The sequence below is a fragment of the Pongo abelii genome, chromosome 2 (assembly GCF_028885655.2).
Source record: "Pongo abelii isolate AG06213 chromosome 2, NHGRI_mPonAbe1-v2.0_pri, whole genome shotgun sequence".
NCBI classification, from domain to species: Eukaryota; Metazoa; Chordata; class Mammalia; order Primates; family Hominidae; genus Pongo; species Pongo abelii.
In genome coordinates, this window is record NC_085928.1 from 14,620,957 (window position 1) to 14,635,480 (window position 14,524).

At 52.3% G+C, this 14,524-nt stretch overlaps 1 protein-coding gene across 3 annotated transcripts in view; it reads left to right on the top strand.

Annotated features, from left to right (window-relative positions):
- The window catches only part of ADCY5 (adenylate cyclase 5), a 165,469-nt gene that overhangs the window by 19,434 nt on the left and 131,511 nt on the right, over window positions 1-14,524 (top strand). The window lies entirely within an intron of this gene.

Here is a 14,524-nt window from a genome sequence, read left to right on the forward strand (position 1 = left end):
AGGAAGATGCCTCACTCTGTCACTGTCATTCTGTTGCTCTGTCACTTGTGAATGTGGCAGCCTCTGTGTTTCTGTGAACTCCAGGCCCCCTGAGTGAAGAAGCCTTCAGGATGCTGCGTGATTGTCAGGTGGGGGTGGGTGGGGCGTGCTCCTGAGATGAGGGAACTTACTTTGCCTTCTGCTCTGAGGAGAGGCAGACTTTGTGGTCTCAGATGAGGGGGCTGAGCACAGGCACTCACTGGGGCAGGGTTGGGGGGATCCTCCTTTTATCTGGGGTCCCCTCTGGATTTGGAAGTATCCTAATAGCCAGCCAGGTGTGGGATGGACCATGGCATCTAGCGGTCTTTGGGAACAGCAGCTCTTTCTTTTCCATGCAGCAGCCTGTGCACTTTCCTAATGAGCCCCTAGGGCTCTGGGCATGGAGAGGAAACAGGAGGCTTTGTCCCTGCCTTTGCGGAATGTTCAGTCTGATGGAAATCTACTTTTGGGAGATGCCCAGCCTAAAAATAATAGGCAATACAAATACTGCCAATCCCTACCATTTATGACACGCAGAGTGTCAGGCATGGTGCTGAACACTTAGTAGCTCATTTGACCCTCATAATCTCCCATTAGGTAGGTATTGTCTTTTTATTTTTCTTCTGATGAGAACCTTTTATAGATAAGGAAATTGAGGTTCAGAGAAGCTAAGTAACTTGCTTAAGGTTGCCCAGTTAAAAAGTGATACGATAGGGCTCCATTGCTCGCACTCTGAACCACTGCTCCGATAGCTCACAAACGTGGGTGTGCAAGAATTCCCCAGGAACTCTGTTTAAAAATTTGATTCCTGGGCCCCTCGTCAAGAGAGTCTGATTCAGTGAGTCTGGAGTAGAGCCCAGGAATCTGTATCCCAAATAGGCACCCCCCCCAAATTAGAGGCATGTGCCCTGGGGATGCAGTTCTACCATCCAGTGCTCTTCCCAGGGGGAGAACAGATTGAAGTTATCGGGTTCTCCTTTCCCTGAAGTGATGGGGAGTCCCAGGCCCCTCTGAGAGACAGAAGTATCTATGTTCACTGCACCAGGAGGTGGGCTCAGGAAAGGCACAATATGATGGTTAGATTGAGAGTGGAGGGGAACTTCCTGCTGAGCCTATGCCTGGTGATTCTCAGAGGACAGGGCTAGAGGAGGCTTTAGAGGAAGCAAGGGAGCGAGGAGATGGAGACACTCTAATCCAGAGAGCAGGAGCTAGGAGGTAGCCTGGTAGCAGAACGTATGTCAACAGCCAGAGAGAGGAGGCAGACAAAGGGATTTTCAGGTGACTGCAGGGACACCGATTGTTACACTACAGTGCATGACTACAGGCACAAAAGTCCTGGCAAGAAGACATCCACCCCTGCCTCAGTTTCCTTGTCTGTACAGCAAGATCAGATGGTCCCTGAAGGGCCTGCCTGTGTGTGCCATAAAGGGTGCCCTTGGGTCAAATAAGAAGGGACTGTGCTCCAGGGACTGGGAGTGCTATGGGGACAAAAGTACTACAAACCTGGAGAAGCAGAGAGTCACAAGGCCAGGTGGCGCATGGTTCTCAAATATTTCTTTCTAGACTCGACCTCAGACATGGGTCCCTGTCCACTGATCCTCCTAGTCACTGTCCCTCCATTTGCTTGAACCTAGCATGCCTCCAAACAAAATTCCTCATCATCCCTAACTTGACTTTATTTTCGTTATTATCAGTTCTCTCTTTGCCTAGGTGCCGGTGTTAAATGATTGTTGAACTGAATTATTTAACAAATATCTACCATGTGTTAGGCACTGGGAAACCAAGATGAACAAGTCACAGACCCTGTCCTCAACAGCAAACCTGTAAATATTGCCATCTGTGTCAAGCTGTGTTCTAAGTACTTCTGTTAACTCAGTTAATCTCCACAGTAGTCCTATGAAGTAAGCACTGATATTGTCACCCACATCTTGAAGATGAGGACATTGAGTATGGCAGGTTAAGTAACTTGCCCAAGCTCACACAAGGAACTGGGCAGCCTGACTCTGGAGTCTGATCTCTTATACATCACCACCTCCCAATCCAGTGGAGGGTCCTAGGAGACTTCCCAAAAAAGATGTTCTCTGAGCTAGCTTAGAGGATGAATAGGGGTTTCCATGTGCAGAGACATGGGAAAGGGCAACCCTCACACAGGGAACAGCAGGAGCGAAGGCATGGAGGCAAGAAACTAAACCAGGGGCCAGGGAGAGTGGCCAAGGAATATGGCAGCAAAGGCGAGGCTGGCTGGTAAGTGGGACTGGGTTGGGAAGTGTATAGACTTCCGCGCCAATACATTTGGGTTTCTTGGAGGGAAAGGAGATTTCTAGAAAGCTGTGTGTAGGAGAGTAAATAGATATGGTCCCACCTGTGATTAGAAAGGTGGCTCTAGTGTTAGGGCATGGAGGTGGTCTACAGAGGGAGAGCCTAGAGTCCAGTGATGGGTATGCTGGCTGCTGCCCTTGTCCAGGGAGGCTGGAGGAGGCCCACTGAGGGAGCTGGAGGGCTAGGGCCACAGGGAGCCCCTGGGCATCTGCCTATTAGTGTCTTTCTACCTTGGTTACCAGTGGCGCTAAAGCTTGTCCCTAATGTTCCCCAATCAGGAGATCCTCCCTAGCCTCTGGGGAACCAGATATCACCTCTTCCCCAGGGGACTTGGATGGATCCCAAAGGCCTTCCTTCTTTTCTTGGGCTTTAAATATTCCATAACAGCCTCCCTCCTTCAGATTCCCAGGGCTCTGCCTTCATCCAGGTGTTAAGCACCCGAAGAGTCAACCTCCTAGCTTCTCCTCCCTCTGGAACCTGGGAGCCCCCACTCTCGCCAGCCCCCACTGGGTGCCTCTGAGGACCTCATTCCTTGGACCCTGGTGTCTAGGGCACCCCAAGCCCCAGCAGAGCTCCTGGTACTCCTACAGGCTCCTTGCGCCAACCTCCACATAGCTTCCTTTCTCAGGGGCTGCCTGACAAATTATATACTTAACTCTTCTGTTTATTCCTTGCCCTCCTTCGTCCATAACCTCTTTAGAATGTCAGCTCTGGCTGGGTGCGGTGGCTCACACCCGTAATCCCAGCACTTTGGGAGGCCAAGACGGGCAGATCACCTGAGGTCTCCTAGGAGTTTGAGACCAGCCTGTGCCAACATGGTGAAACCCTGTCTCTACTAAAAATAAAAAAAATTAGCCTGGCTTGGTGGCGCACGCCTGTAGTCCCACCTACTCGGGAGGTTGAGGCAGGGGAATTATAGGAACCCAGGAGGGGGAGGTTGCAGTGAGCCAAGATCACACCACTGCACTCCAGCCTGGGCGACAGGGCAAGACTCTGTCTTAAAAAAAAAGAATGTCAGTTCCTACAGGTAGGAACTTCATCCTGTTCACTGCTGTCCACCCCCATGCTGCCATGCTGCAGGGTGTTTCTCCTTGGCAAGCACCCTGCCCTTTCTGGGCTTTAGTGCTCTCCTCCATGAAATGGGAGATCATGATGCCTGCTCCCCAGAGGGTTGTGTAGAGCATTACATGTGATGATATAGGCAGAGCACTTAGCACAGGGACTGTACAAAGCCCTCAATAAATGACCCAGGGTCTGTCCCAAATGTGGATGGTTTGTACTTTTAAATTCCCACACATTCCAGGAGATCTTGTGTTTCTGTGGACTGCCTGTATGTTTGGATGGCAGTAAACAGGCGAGAAGAAAACTGCACTACCTCCAAAAAGAAGTAGAAGAAGAGCTAGGTCCTGGGTCATGGGTTTTACCCTCCCCTGGCCCTGTCCTTATTCTGGCTGCTGGCCACCAAGTGACCAGCACAGACCTTCCAGGAGCCAGGCTGCCCCCAGAACCTGACTGGGACCAGCTTGTAAGCTGGGGCCAGGGCTCCCTGGGGTGAGTGGTGTGAACTGGGGGGGTGGGCTGGGCCAGGTCCTCCTGAATCTGGGGGTGGCTGCAGCTGAGGGAGGCTGTGGTGAGGTCAGCCCTGTGACCAGCATCCCTTCTGGGGACTGCTCTAGAGGATCTGGTAAATAAGCTGTGGATGGTTTTGAAAGGGCTGGGGCCACTGGGACAGAGAGGAAAGCCATGCAGCTGCTTCTTCCAGATGTACTTCCTTCTGTAACTTCATCAAGACATGCACACATGCAGTGGAACACAATGAAACCACCCACAGACCACCAGAGGCCTCAGTGCCCAGAGCGCTCTGCGCCTGTGAGGCCTGTTGCAGAGAAGGCGGTGCATGGCAAAGACCTGAGACATCAAATGCGACACCCGAGGGATCTGGCGAGGGCTGGAGATAACCGAGACAATGAGCCCAATCCCCTTCCCCCAAGTGAGTGTCTAGGTGAGGCAGGACCCATGCCTGGGTGTGAGGTTATAATGATGTCCAGAACATTCCTCTGGCTGGTTGGACCTGTGGACACAGGGCTGGCCAACTGGGTGGATGGTTGGAGAACTGCTGGCAAGCGGTCTGCCAGCTTCCTGCCCATCCATAACCTTGTGTGCACCAGGATGGGCCCGTCTCTGCAGTGCTCAGTTACCCTAACATTGAGAGGGGCCCTTCATGCCTGGGCTGCACTCAGGATGCCTGGGGAGGGGCTGTGCCAGTGCGCCAGAAGTCACAACAGACCCTGACCCTGGCTGAAGGAGTCAGTCTCGAAATGAACCTTTTTTCTTTTTGGCTAAATTAACATTTGGCATTTCAGGGTGCTGGCCCCACGCCCGGCCTCTCTGGCCTTCTGCCTGTCAGCTCCTTTGAGGCTATTTTTGCCATTCACTTATTTATTAACTATTATTGCTCCCCAGGACAGATGGGCACACGGGCATGCTGACATGCGCACGCGTGCGTGCACGCACACACACACGCACACACACACACACCCTTCAAACCTGGAGCCCATGAGAAAAGCCAGCGTGTACTCGCCAGGCTGAACATGAGGTGGAGAAGGAGAAGCCATCAGGAGGACGGTCATTCTGGGTAAGGCTGGAGGAAGGGCTGCAGGGGTGGTAGGAGGCAGCCACCTCCTCAGAAATACCCCCAGCCACAAAGGCATCGCTGTGCTTGTTCTAGCCCTCAGAGGTGTTCAGCCCTGGGAAGGGCTCATGTGTGAGAGGACTGTGCATTCTGCCTGGACCATCTTTCCAGGGAAATTGGCATGGGGAATTGGGACCTCTGAGCACCCCCTGCTAGGATATAGGAGAGCACTTGCCTTCCCCTTGGGGAGGCCCCAAAGTCTGCTTCTCTGCCTGACCCCGCCAAACCCCCATCTTCTAGAGGAGGGAAACTTGGCTCCTGCCTTCAGAGAGCTCCCAGCCTAATGAGGATAGCCCAGGACTCTGCTCGTGAAAGGAGCAGGCTTGGGTCTGTCTCAGCATCTGAGAGCAAAGGGTATGGGAAGGCACAGGCCTGAGCGGAGGGGCAGCGTGTGCCCAGCCCCACCCACCATTCCATCTCAGGGCAAATGCCCACCCCTTGGCCCCCACAGTCCCATGTACGTGTGCATGGCACAGACACTTGATTACCGTGGGATAATCCTCATGCTGACTTCCAGTCTCCTTGTCTCAGGCCCAGCCATCTGCTCTAGGACGGTGGCCTCACCATGCTTCTCCCACACCTGGCACCGGGATGCTCAAAGGCCGGCATGGAACCACAGGGAGGACAGAATGAAAAGCGAGACCTTCTGCCATAGGCTGCCCAAGGCCTCTCACTGGGCGTTGGCCTGTGTGTGGAAGAGATGGGAATGGTGCTTCCTGCCACTCCAAGGACATCAGAGGCTGAGCAGGTGCTGTGTCAGGGCTGAGTCCTGGGGTGGCCACCTATGCTCTCCCACTGAGCTGGCCACCCTCCCCTGCCCTTCTTTCCTCATACCCGAGAACCCTTCTTGGCCTCAGGAAGACACTGTGCTCCTGGGACTGGATTCTTACTGCAGAGGGACTGCCAACTGCCGGGCCTTGTCCTCTGGGTCCCTTCTGCCTTGGGGCTTGGTGACAGGCCTTCTTAGAATAGTGTCAGGGAGCTCTTGAGGGCAGGGGCTTGTCTGTCCTCAGCAGATTGGGAACTCTGAGGACAGAAACGGGTACTGCACCTCAGTCTGAGAGCCCCCTGAGGATGGCATTGCACCCCCTCTTCCCTCCCATCAGGACCCACTTTCTGGCTGTGGGATGCAGAAGGTGCCCAGTCCTCGGCACCTGAAGATCTGGGAAGGAGGCTGTGGGATGTGGAGGCCTCAAGGCTGTAGCTGGGGATGCGGGAAAGAGAGAAACGTCCCACCTCCCACGGCACAGAATCACATCCCCTTAGTGTCTTCCCTCCACTTCCCCTTCTCCGCAGGGGCGGGGCGGGGATGGGTTTTATAGCCAGGGGTCAGGATTCCACAAGCCTGATAGCCAGTGGAGCTTGTGCCCAGCTTGGGCTCGTGCCCAGCGTGGGCATGAGTAAGGAAGAGGCGGATGTGAGTGTGGGATGGGCCGGCAATTGGGGAGGGCTGGGCTGGTGCCTCTTGGTGGGCTCAAGACTGAGGCCAGACCTCCTGTATCCTCTTGGGCTGCTGCCTTGTCTGACCCACTCCTGAGCCCGGGGCCAGGGTGGCTCCAGTAACTGGTCTATCCTCTCACTGCAAGGTGCAGGGAAGTCTCTCCTCTGTGAAGTCAGCCCCGATGCTCCTCCCCAGGAGGGAAACAGGGAAGTTTCTGTACCATGTGTCCAGATTCTGCTATACAAAATTCCTGGCCTCCTATCGGGTGGTATCTCTGTGTCTGTATCTCCCCTACTTGAGAAAGGACAATCTCATTAATTGGCATGCTCACCCCCTGCCCTGGAATGGCCACAGGCCTTGGATTCTTTTGGAGCCTTATGGCCTCTTAAGGCTTGATGAGAAGAGAGACCAAGCCTGCTGCGGGTGGGCCCAGCCTGGAAGCCGTTATCCTATGGTCTGGGAGGAGGCGAGTCCTTACAGCTGGGCATTCTGGTTGGGGTTGAGGAGGGGGATTCGCAGCGCCCCCTGCCATCAGACATGAGCTAAGCTCACTGCCTCTGCCCTGCAGTTGTGACTCAGTGGCTGTGTGGTTTAATGGTAGGTGCCGGGGCATTCCAGTCAGGTGGCTCTGCATTTGAAACCCAGTTCTGCCACCTACCTGTATACAAGAGCCTTGGAGAAGTGATGACAACTGTCTGACCCTCAGTGTCCCCATCTAGCACTTGGAGCTATTGCTGTCCACTCCACAAGGCTGTTGTGAGAATTTGTTTGCTAATCTGTCTAAAACACCCTAACCTACCTCCTGGCCCATGGGACTTCCGTGGGCAGCCCGAGAGGAGGTACGTCTACTAAATGACTAGCTCCTCTGGCCACTGTGCCTGCCCTCAGTTTTTCAAGATCTTGTTCATTTTAGCTTCTGGCTGCTTTAACTGCTCATCCAAATCTAGACTCAGCTTTGGTGCCACTTTGCCGAGAGAAAGGGGAGAAAGCCTGGCAGCATTAGGAGCTGAGCAGAACCCTTCAAGGGCCCCTCTGCCCAGGAGGAAGCTGACAGTCCCAGTGCCTGCACAGTTTTTTGCTTCCCAGTAAAGACTGCATTATTATGAGCTAATGTCTGTGCTGTCCCTGGAGTGACCAGGGGAGAAACACCGGGTAATGTGATTATTACAACAGTGACAATAACAACAACAGCACACCAACAAGCACACACATTTACGGAGAAGGCCGTGAGTTGAGGGGCTGGCTCCAGGCCAGGGCTGTGGTTAGCACACCAGGGATGGCTGTGGCGCTTGAAGACAGTGAATTTCAGGCTTTTCATGCTCAACTCTCTCCCACAGTCCTCCCCCATTGAATAAAAAGCCAACAGGACATATCAATAAATCCTTTCCACTATAGCATAGCAGTGGGTTTGATATAATGTGGTCTTGTGCCCACCTGGGAGGCCAGTGGGGGAGCTCTCAAAAAGGAAGGCAGTGGGTTCCATCTGTCCTGTGCCCCCATGCCCTTTACTCTTTACTTGCCCACTCAGAACTCCTCCCACCCAGTCATTGCCTACCACCCACCCTTGGGTGACAATGTGAGCCAGTGTACAGGGAGCAATTGCCGTGTGAGAACTCCCCATGGCTCAATCTGATGGTCATAGTGGACCACACCCAGGTACTAGATTTAGGACTAGGTGTCATGATGAGATAATGTCTGTGCGGCTCAGAACCAGCACAGGTGCTAACATAGTATGATGTGATTATTGTAGTGTAGTGGCTAAAGACCACCTGAGTTTGAATCCTGGGTTTGTCATTCATGTACTGTACAACCTTGAGAAAGTTACCTAACCTGTCTGGGTCTCAGCTTTCTCAGTAGGAAGTGGAGATAATAAAAGTAACCTACTTCTCAGTGCTGGTAAACATGCTTATGATAGTGTGTAGCACCTGGTAAGCCCTACAAAGATTTACTCTTTTATAGTCATTCTTTCAACAGAACAATAAGCACCTGGAGTGATTCCCACCCTTGGGGTCTGTTATATGTTAAACTGCCTCCCAAAAAGGATATTGAAACCCCAACCCACAGTACCTATGACCTTATTTGAAAATAGGGTCTTTGCAAATGACAATGTTAAGATGTCATCAAGGTGGGCCCTAATCCAGTGTGACTGGTGTCCTTATAAAAAGGGGAAATTTGGACACAGAGACAGACATACGCAGAGGCAATATGACCTGAAGACAGGGAGAGAACACCATCTACAAGCCAAGGAACACCTGAGGCTACCACAAGCCAGGAGAGAGGCAGGGAACAGATTTTTCCTTCTGGGGAAACAGCCCTCAGAAGGAGCCAACTCTGCCAACGTTTTGATTTTGGACTTCTGGCCTCCAGAACTGTGAGACAATAGATTTCCGTTGTTTATGCTACTGAGTTGTGGAATTTTGCTGCAGTAGCCCTAGCAGACTAGTGCAGGATCTGAAGGGGGTATGGTGTGGCCACTGCCCCTCACCGCTGCCCTCAGCTGCTTGCTACTCCCAGGGACAGACAGTGTCAGAACTGAGCAGACCGGGGTGGCGAGGCTTCGACTGGCCTCAAGCCTCTGGCATCTGTCTGAGATGGTCCAGGCTTTTGGCCGTGTAGGAGAATGGAGATGGGGCCATCTGTAGAGCCTGGGGCACAGATCACTCACCCCTCACCTCCCACCCTACCTTCCTGCCTCTCACCTCTTTCTTAGCCCACTTCCTACCTGCTCCAGGAAGGAGGAAAAGGAGAAAGGAGGTAACAAATCTCTGGAGAGGACAACCCAAAGCAGGGTTTTGGCCTGAGCATCTCTACCCGTCTTCTCGCCATCTCCTGGAGGCTTAACTGTGATCTCTAAGCGGGAAATGATCTGCCTGTCTAGGGTGTATCTGTGTGTCTGTGCATGCATGTGAGTGTGGATAGAGAATGTCCTTCATTAAGCTGCTGTGGCCTCATGACCATGACTCATAAACTTACAATCAAGCTGTGCTGGACAGAGGAGACCTGTCCCCAGGGTGGGTGATGCCGGCTCCTGATGTAGCAGCTAGTGCCAAGGCCCTCCGCAGCACACCTTGGCAGCCTGCCCCGCCTGCTCCCTCTAAAGAACGGTTTGTTCAGTTTCATTTGAGGAAACAGATATGTCTTGAGGATCTCTGTGTGCATAGCCTAGGGATACAGTGATAAGGATGGTGCAGGCTTCACCCACAGGGAGCTCATCATTTGTGCTGGGTGGAGGGGTGGGGGGCGTCTACGACAACTGTGCAAATAACTCAATACAAGGTAGAATAAAATGAGCACGGGGGAAGTGCAAGGTGAGAGTCGGAGTGGGAAGAGCGACTCAGAGGAGGAGGGGAGCTGAGCAGCAGCTGGGGAGGGCTGGATGTGGGAGAGCCCAGGGAAGGCTTCATGAAGGAGGTCACTTTTGAGAGGAGCCGCACAGCAAGAGCCTTGCTGGCAGGGGGAGCAGCGGAAGAAGGGATTGGAAGCTGGAATGTGCCACGTATGTCCGGGTACACAGAGTCTTCCCCGGTGACCCAAGCACAGGGTCCTCCCTGGAGCAGGCAGGAGTTGAGGCTGGAATGTGACACATCATGGTTGCCCTCACATGCTGGGGTGAGGAGTATCTACAGAACCGAAGTGTAAAAGGGGATCCACTGAGGTCTGCAGGCAGGAGTGCATGGTGCAGGCTGTACTTTAGAAGGGTTGGTTGGACAGGGAGCATTTACAGGATTGAGGAGGCTGATGCAAGTCTGGCAACGTGGGTATGGGGCCTAAGGTGGGAGTAGGAAGGAAATGGTGAAGGGAGAGACATTTCTGTTGGAAAAGTGACAGGATTTGGCAAGCGAGGAAGAGGAGGCGTGGAAGATGAGCCAGAGTGATGGAATAGTGCTGCCATTCAAAGAGAAGTGGGTGGGCGGACGGCACTTCCCTGGCCTGTGGGGGCGCTTGGAGGGGAGGGCCTTGAGTGCCACCTGACTATGTGCTCCTCAGATGCATGGGGGCCTGGAATCATGATGGGGGGAGGGGATGCAGTGCTCTCTCGGGCACCGGCTGCACTATCAGCGTTCCCTAGAGAAACAGAACCCTTAGGATTTATATAGACATATAGAAAGATTTACTGTGAGGGATTGGCTCATGCTGTTATGGAGACTGAGAAGACCCATGAGCTGTTGTCTGTAAGCTGGAGGACTAGAAAAGCCAGTGATGTGGTTTCAGTCCAAGCCTGAAGGCCTGAAACCCAGGAGAGACAATGGTGTAAGTCCCAGCCTAAGTCAGAGGCCTGAGAACCAGGAGCCCGCTGTCCAAGGGCAGGGGAAGATGGATGTCTCAGCTCAAGAAGAGAGTGAATTCTCCCCTCCTCTACCTTTTTGCTCTATTCAAGCCTTCAGTGGATTTGATAACGCCCACCTGAATTTGGTGAGGGCGATTGCTGTGGTTTGAGTTTGTTTCCACTGAAACTCATGTTGAAATTTGATCCCCGATGTGGTGGTGTTGGAAGGTGGGGCCTAGTGGAAGGTGTGTGGGTCATGGGGGCAGATCCCTCACGAATGACTTGGTGCTGTTCTTCTGGTAGTGAGTGAGTTCTCACTCTGCTGAGGCTGGATTCGTTCCTGGGAGAGTGAGTTGTAAAGCTAGGGCGCCCATAGGTTTTGTTCCTTCACACGTATCTGCTTCCCCTTTGATCTTTGCCATGTTGTGACACAGCATGAAAAGCCTTCCGCAGAAGCGGAGCAGATGCTGGTGCCATGCTTCTTGAACTTTTCAGCCTGCAGAAGCATGAGCTAAATATACCTCTTTTCTTTCTAAATTACCCAGTCTCAGGTATTCTGTTATAGCAACACAAAATGTACTAAGGCAGCGATTTTCTTTACTCAGTCAGCTGATTCCAATGCTAATCTCTTCTGGATGTACCCTTGCAGATACACCCAGATATAATGTTTTACAGCTATCTGGGCATCCCTTAGCCTAGTCAAGTTCACATGTAAAATTAGCCCTCATGCCAGGGATGGTGGGAACATAGAACAGGTGGTAAGGTGGGATCTTTTGGTGAACATGTGCCACTGGTCTTTCCAGGGACCAGTGATCAGTGTGGGTCTCAGCTCCTGGGGTCTGAGTGCTCTGTAACTTAGACCTGCTGATGGGGCACAGTGGCTGGGTTCACCAGGGAAATTAGCCCACTCTGATTACTGTGAATGGCTGTTTCCTTGCCTGCAGAATTGTTGGTAGTCATGGCTGGTCCAGAGTCTCGCTCTGTTGGAAGGCCACCTGCTCTGCATTTTCCTCCAGCACATTGCAGGCATCCCAGGCCATCTTACCTCACAAGCCTTCATTTATATCATTTTCTGAGTTCTATTTCATAAAATTCTAGAATGTCAGGGCTGGAAAGAAGTATAACCATCATCTCCAGCCCTCTCATTTTCAGAGGAAAAAATGGAGGCCCAGAGAGGTGAGGTGACCACCCAGGGTCACATGGCTATTCCATGGCTGATTTAGACCCATCTGAATGGATTGGATTTAGACTTGCCATCTTCTGACTTGAGATACTGTCCCATGGCTCATGTCTTTTCCATGTTACTTCCTTTATTTGTAGATTTCTGGCCACTTCAATGCCAGGAATGACGCATCCATCTCTAGCATTCAGCAAAGTGGACATTTAGTAAGGACTTGTCCCTGAATGAGAGAAGGACAATGACTGGCCTGTGCAAGTATCTGTTCAGTTACAGAGTTCTGGGGGCAAGGGCTTAAGGTAATGTTCTCTCTGGGGACCTGTCTGTCCAGGGCTTGTGAGGGGAGGAGGGCTCACTGGCCAGCGGCAGTTATCTCCCTCACTGCCCCATTAGGGAGCCCAGGAAGAGGAATGAGGAGAGAGGGTGCGAGCCTATCATTGACTTCCTGAAGATGCAGAGCCACCTGTGGCCTTTTCATGCCTCCTGCCCTGGATCACATGGTGGGGGTGGGGTAGGGGGGAACCTGGTAGCTTGGGGATGCCAAGAAATTAGGGGCTCTTGAGCTAGACAGATCTGCTGTGGGGACAGATGGAACTGCAATGCACCTTTGGCTCTCAGCTCTCTCGGGGGAAGGAGCTATTCGTCTGCTCAGGCTGCTGTAACATTTACCAGAGACTGGGGGCATAAACAACAGAAATGTATTTTCTCACAGTTCTGGAGGCTGGAAGTCAGGATCAAGGTGCCAGAGGATTGGGGTCGGATGAGGATTCTCCCTTTGGGTTGCAGATGGCTGCCTTTCGCTGGGTCTTTTCTCTGTGTTCTCACAAAGCGAGAGATATCTCTGGAGCCTACTCTTTTTCCTATGAGATGAGGGTCCCAATCTTATAACGTCATTTAAGCCTAATTACCTCCCTCAAGACTTCATCGCCAAATACACTCATACTCATACATACACACACACAAATACACTCCCACCCTCTCTCCTGATTCCTCTTCCTGGGGTCCCTAATGGGGCAGTGAGGGAGATAACTGCCCGCTAGCCAGTGAGCCCTCCTCCCCTCACAAGCCCTGGACAGGGCTTCAAACAGAGGAATTTTGGGGACCATAATTCAGTTCGTGGCAGAGAGAGTTTGTGAATAATAAGAGCCACGGGTTGGTATTTTCCTCTATCAGGCTGCCTTGTCCCCAGCATGAAAGCCCTATTGGGTAGGAGTTTGCTCAAAATCTTGAGGTCTCTACCAGTTTCTATGAGAGACTTGTTCTTGGTCCCTCAGTGCCTTAGAGCCTCCTCCCTCCTTTCTCATCAAATCAGGGACAGGGAGGCCCTTTGGGAGGTTGTCCAGGCTGTTCCACTGTTAAGCAGTCTGGTGTCTTCCCCAAGACAAGGGGACAAAATGTTCTGGCTATAAATGTCCTAGGGAAGGAGGTTATTGCCTTTAGCCCCTTTTTGGGGAAGCATCTGGAAGTAAGTCCTGAGGAATGAAGTCTCAGAAAGAGGGCTGTTGCAGCAGAGGTGACCTGTCCATTCAGACAGGTCCTGGAGGGGAGTGGGCCCCACGGAGGGTCAGTGTCATGGCCACCTCAGGCCTCCCACACCACCTGTCCCTTTCTGCTGATTCTCCTTCTCCTTTGCCCTACCCCCTTCTTGGACACCTCACCTGGGGCCTGTGCTGTAACCCCTGACCCTAGGTGGGGCCTTTATCTTGGATTTTTTGGTATGGAACATTCAAAGTAGAGAAAATAATGAACTACCATATACCTACCATTCAACCAGCAGTTGTCACGATTTTGCTGCATTGATTTCACTTACTCTTTTTTCTTTTTTTCTTCTTGCTGAAGTATAGTAAAGCAAATTCCAGCCATCATGTCCATTTACCCCTATACACCTAGCATGTATTTCTGAAAACAATCTGTACCTGAATTTGATCTTTGCCTCTCTGTGATCCTGGGTCCGCTAAAGATGCTCAGTTTCCTCACTGTGAATGACCTCCAAGGGCATGGTGTTTGGGTTAAATGAAGGAGGACTTAAAAGGAAAAACAATGTAGTAAGAAGGTGCACCAGATTAGACCCGGAGGCCCGGGCTTTGTCATTAAACTGCCTTCTCTCTGGTTGGAGCTCCTCCCCAAGGCCACAGAGGCGCTGTGGGACATGCCACCCCCTCTTTCTGGTTGCAGGAAAAGTAATCATTTTCTAAATGGTCCCGCAGACGCTGAAGAGAGGCTCATTAGTTCTCCCTGGGGCCGCCATCACCCCTGGGAGGACAAGCTCAGAAAGAATCTGGGTCATTTTCTTTTGTGCCATGAAGCCCTCCCCAGGGCTCTGGTGAGAAGTGATCTGATCGGCCGAGACCACAGGCACACTGACACCTGGCGGGCCCACTCCGGCTCTGGCATGGAGGTGGTACTAGTGTACCGTGGAGCTGGGGGAGAGGCTGGATAAACCCTCTGTCCAGGCATGGCAGAGGGTTCCGCCCTGTCCCCTGGTCCCCAGCTGAGCCAAAGGAAGTTTTATGATTCCATCCCATTCCTCTCTAACAAATGCATTTCTCTCCCTCCCTTGGCAACCTAAGCCGTGTTTACAGAAAATATGGGTCTAGAATAAACAGTTCC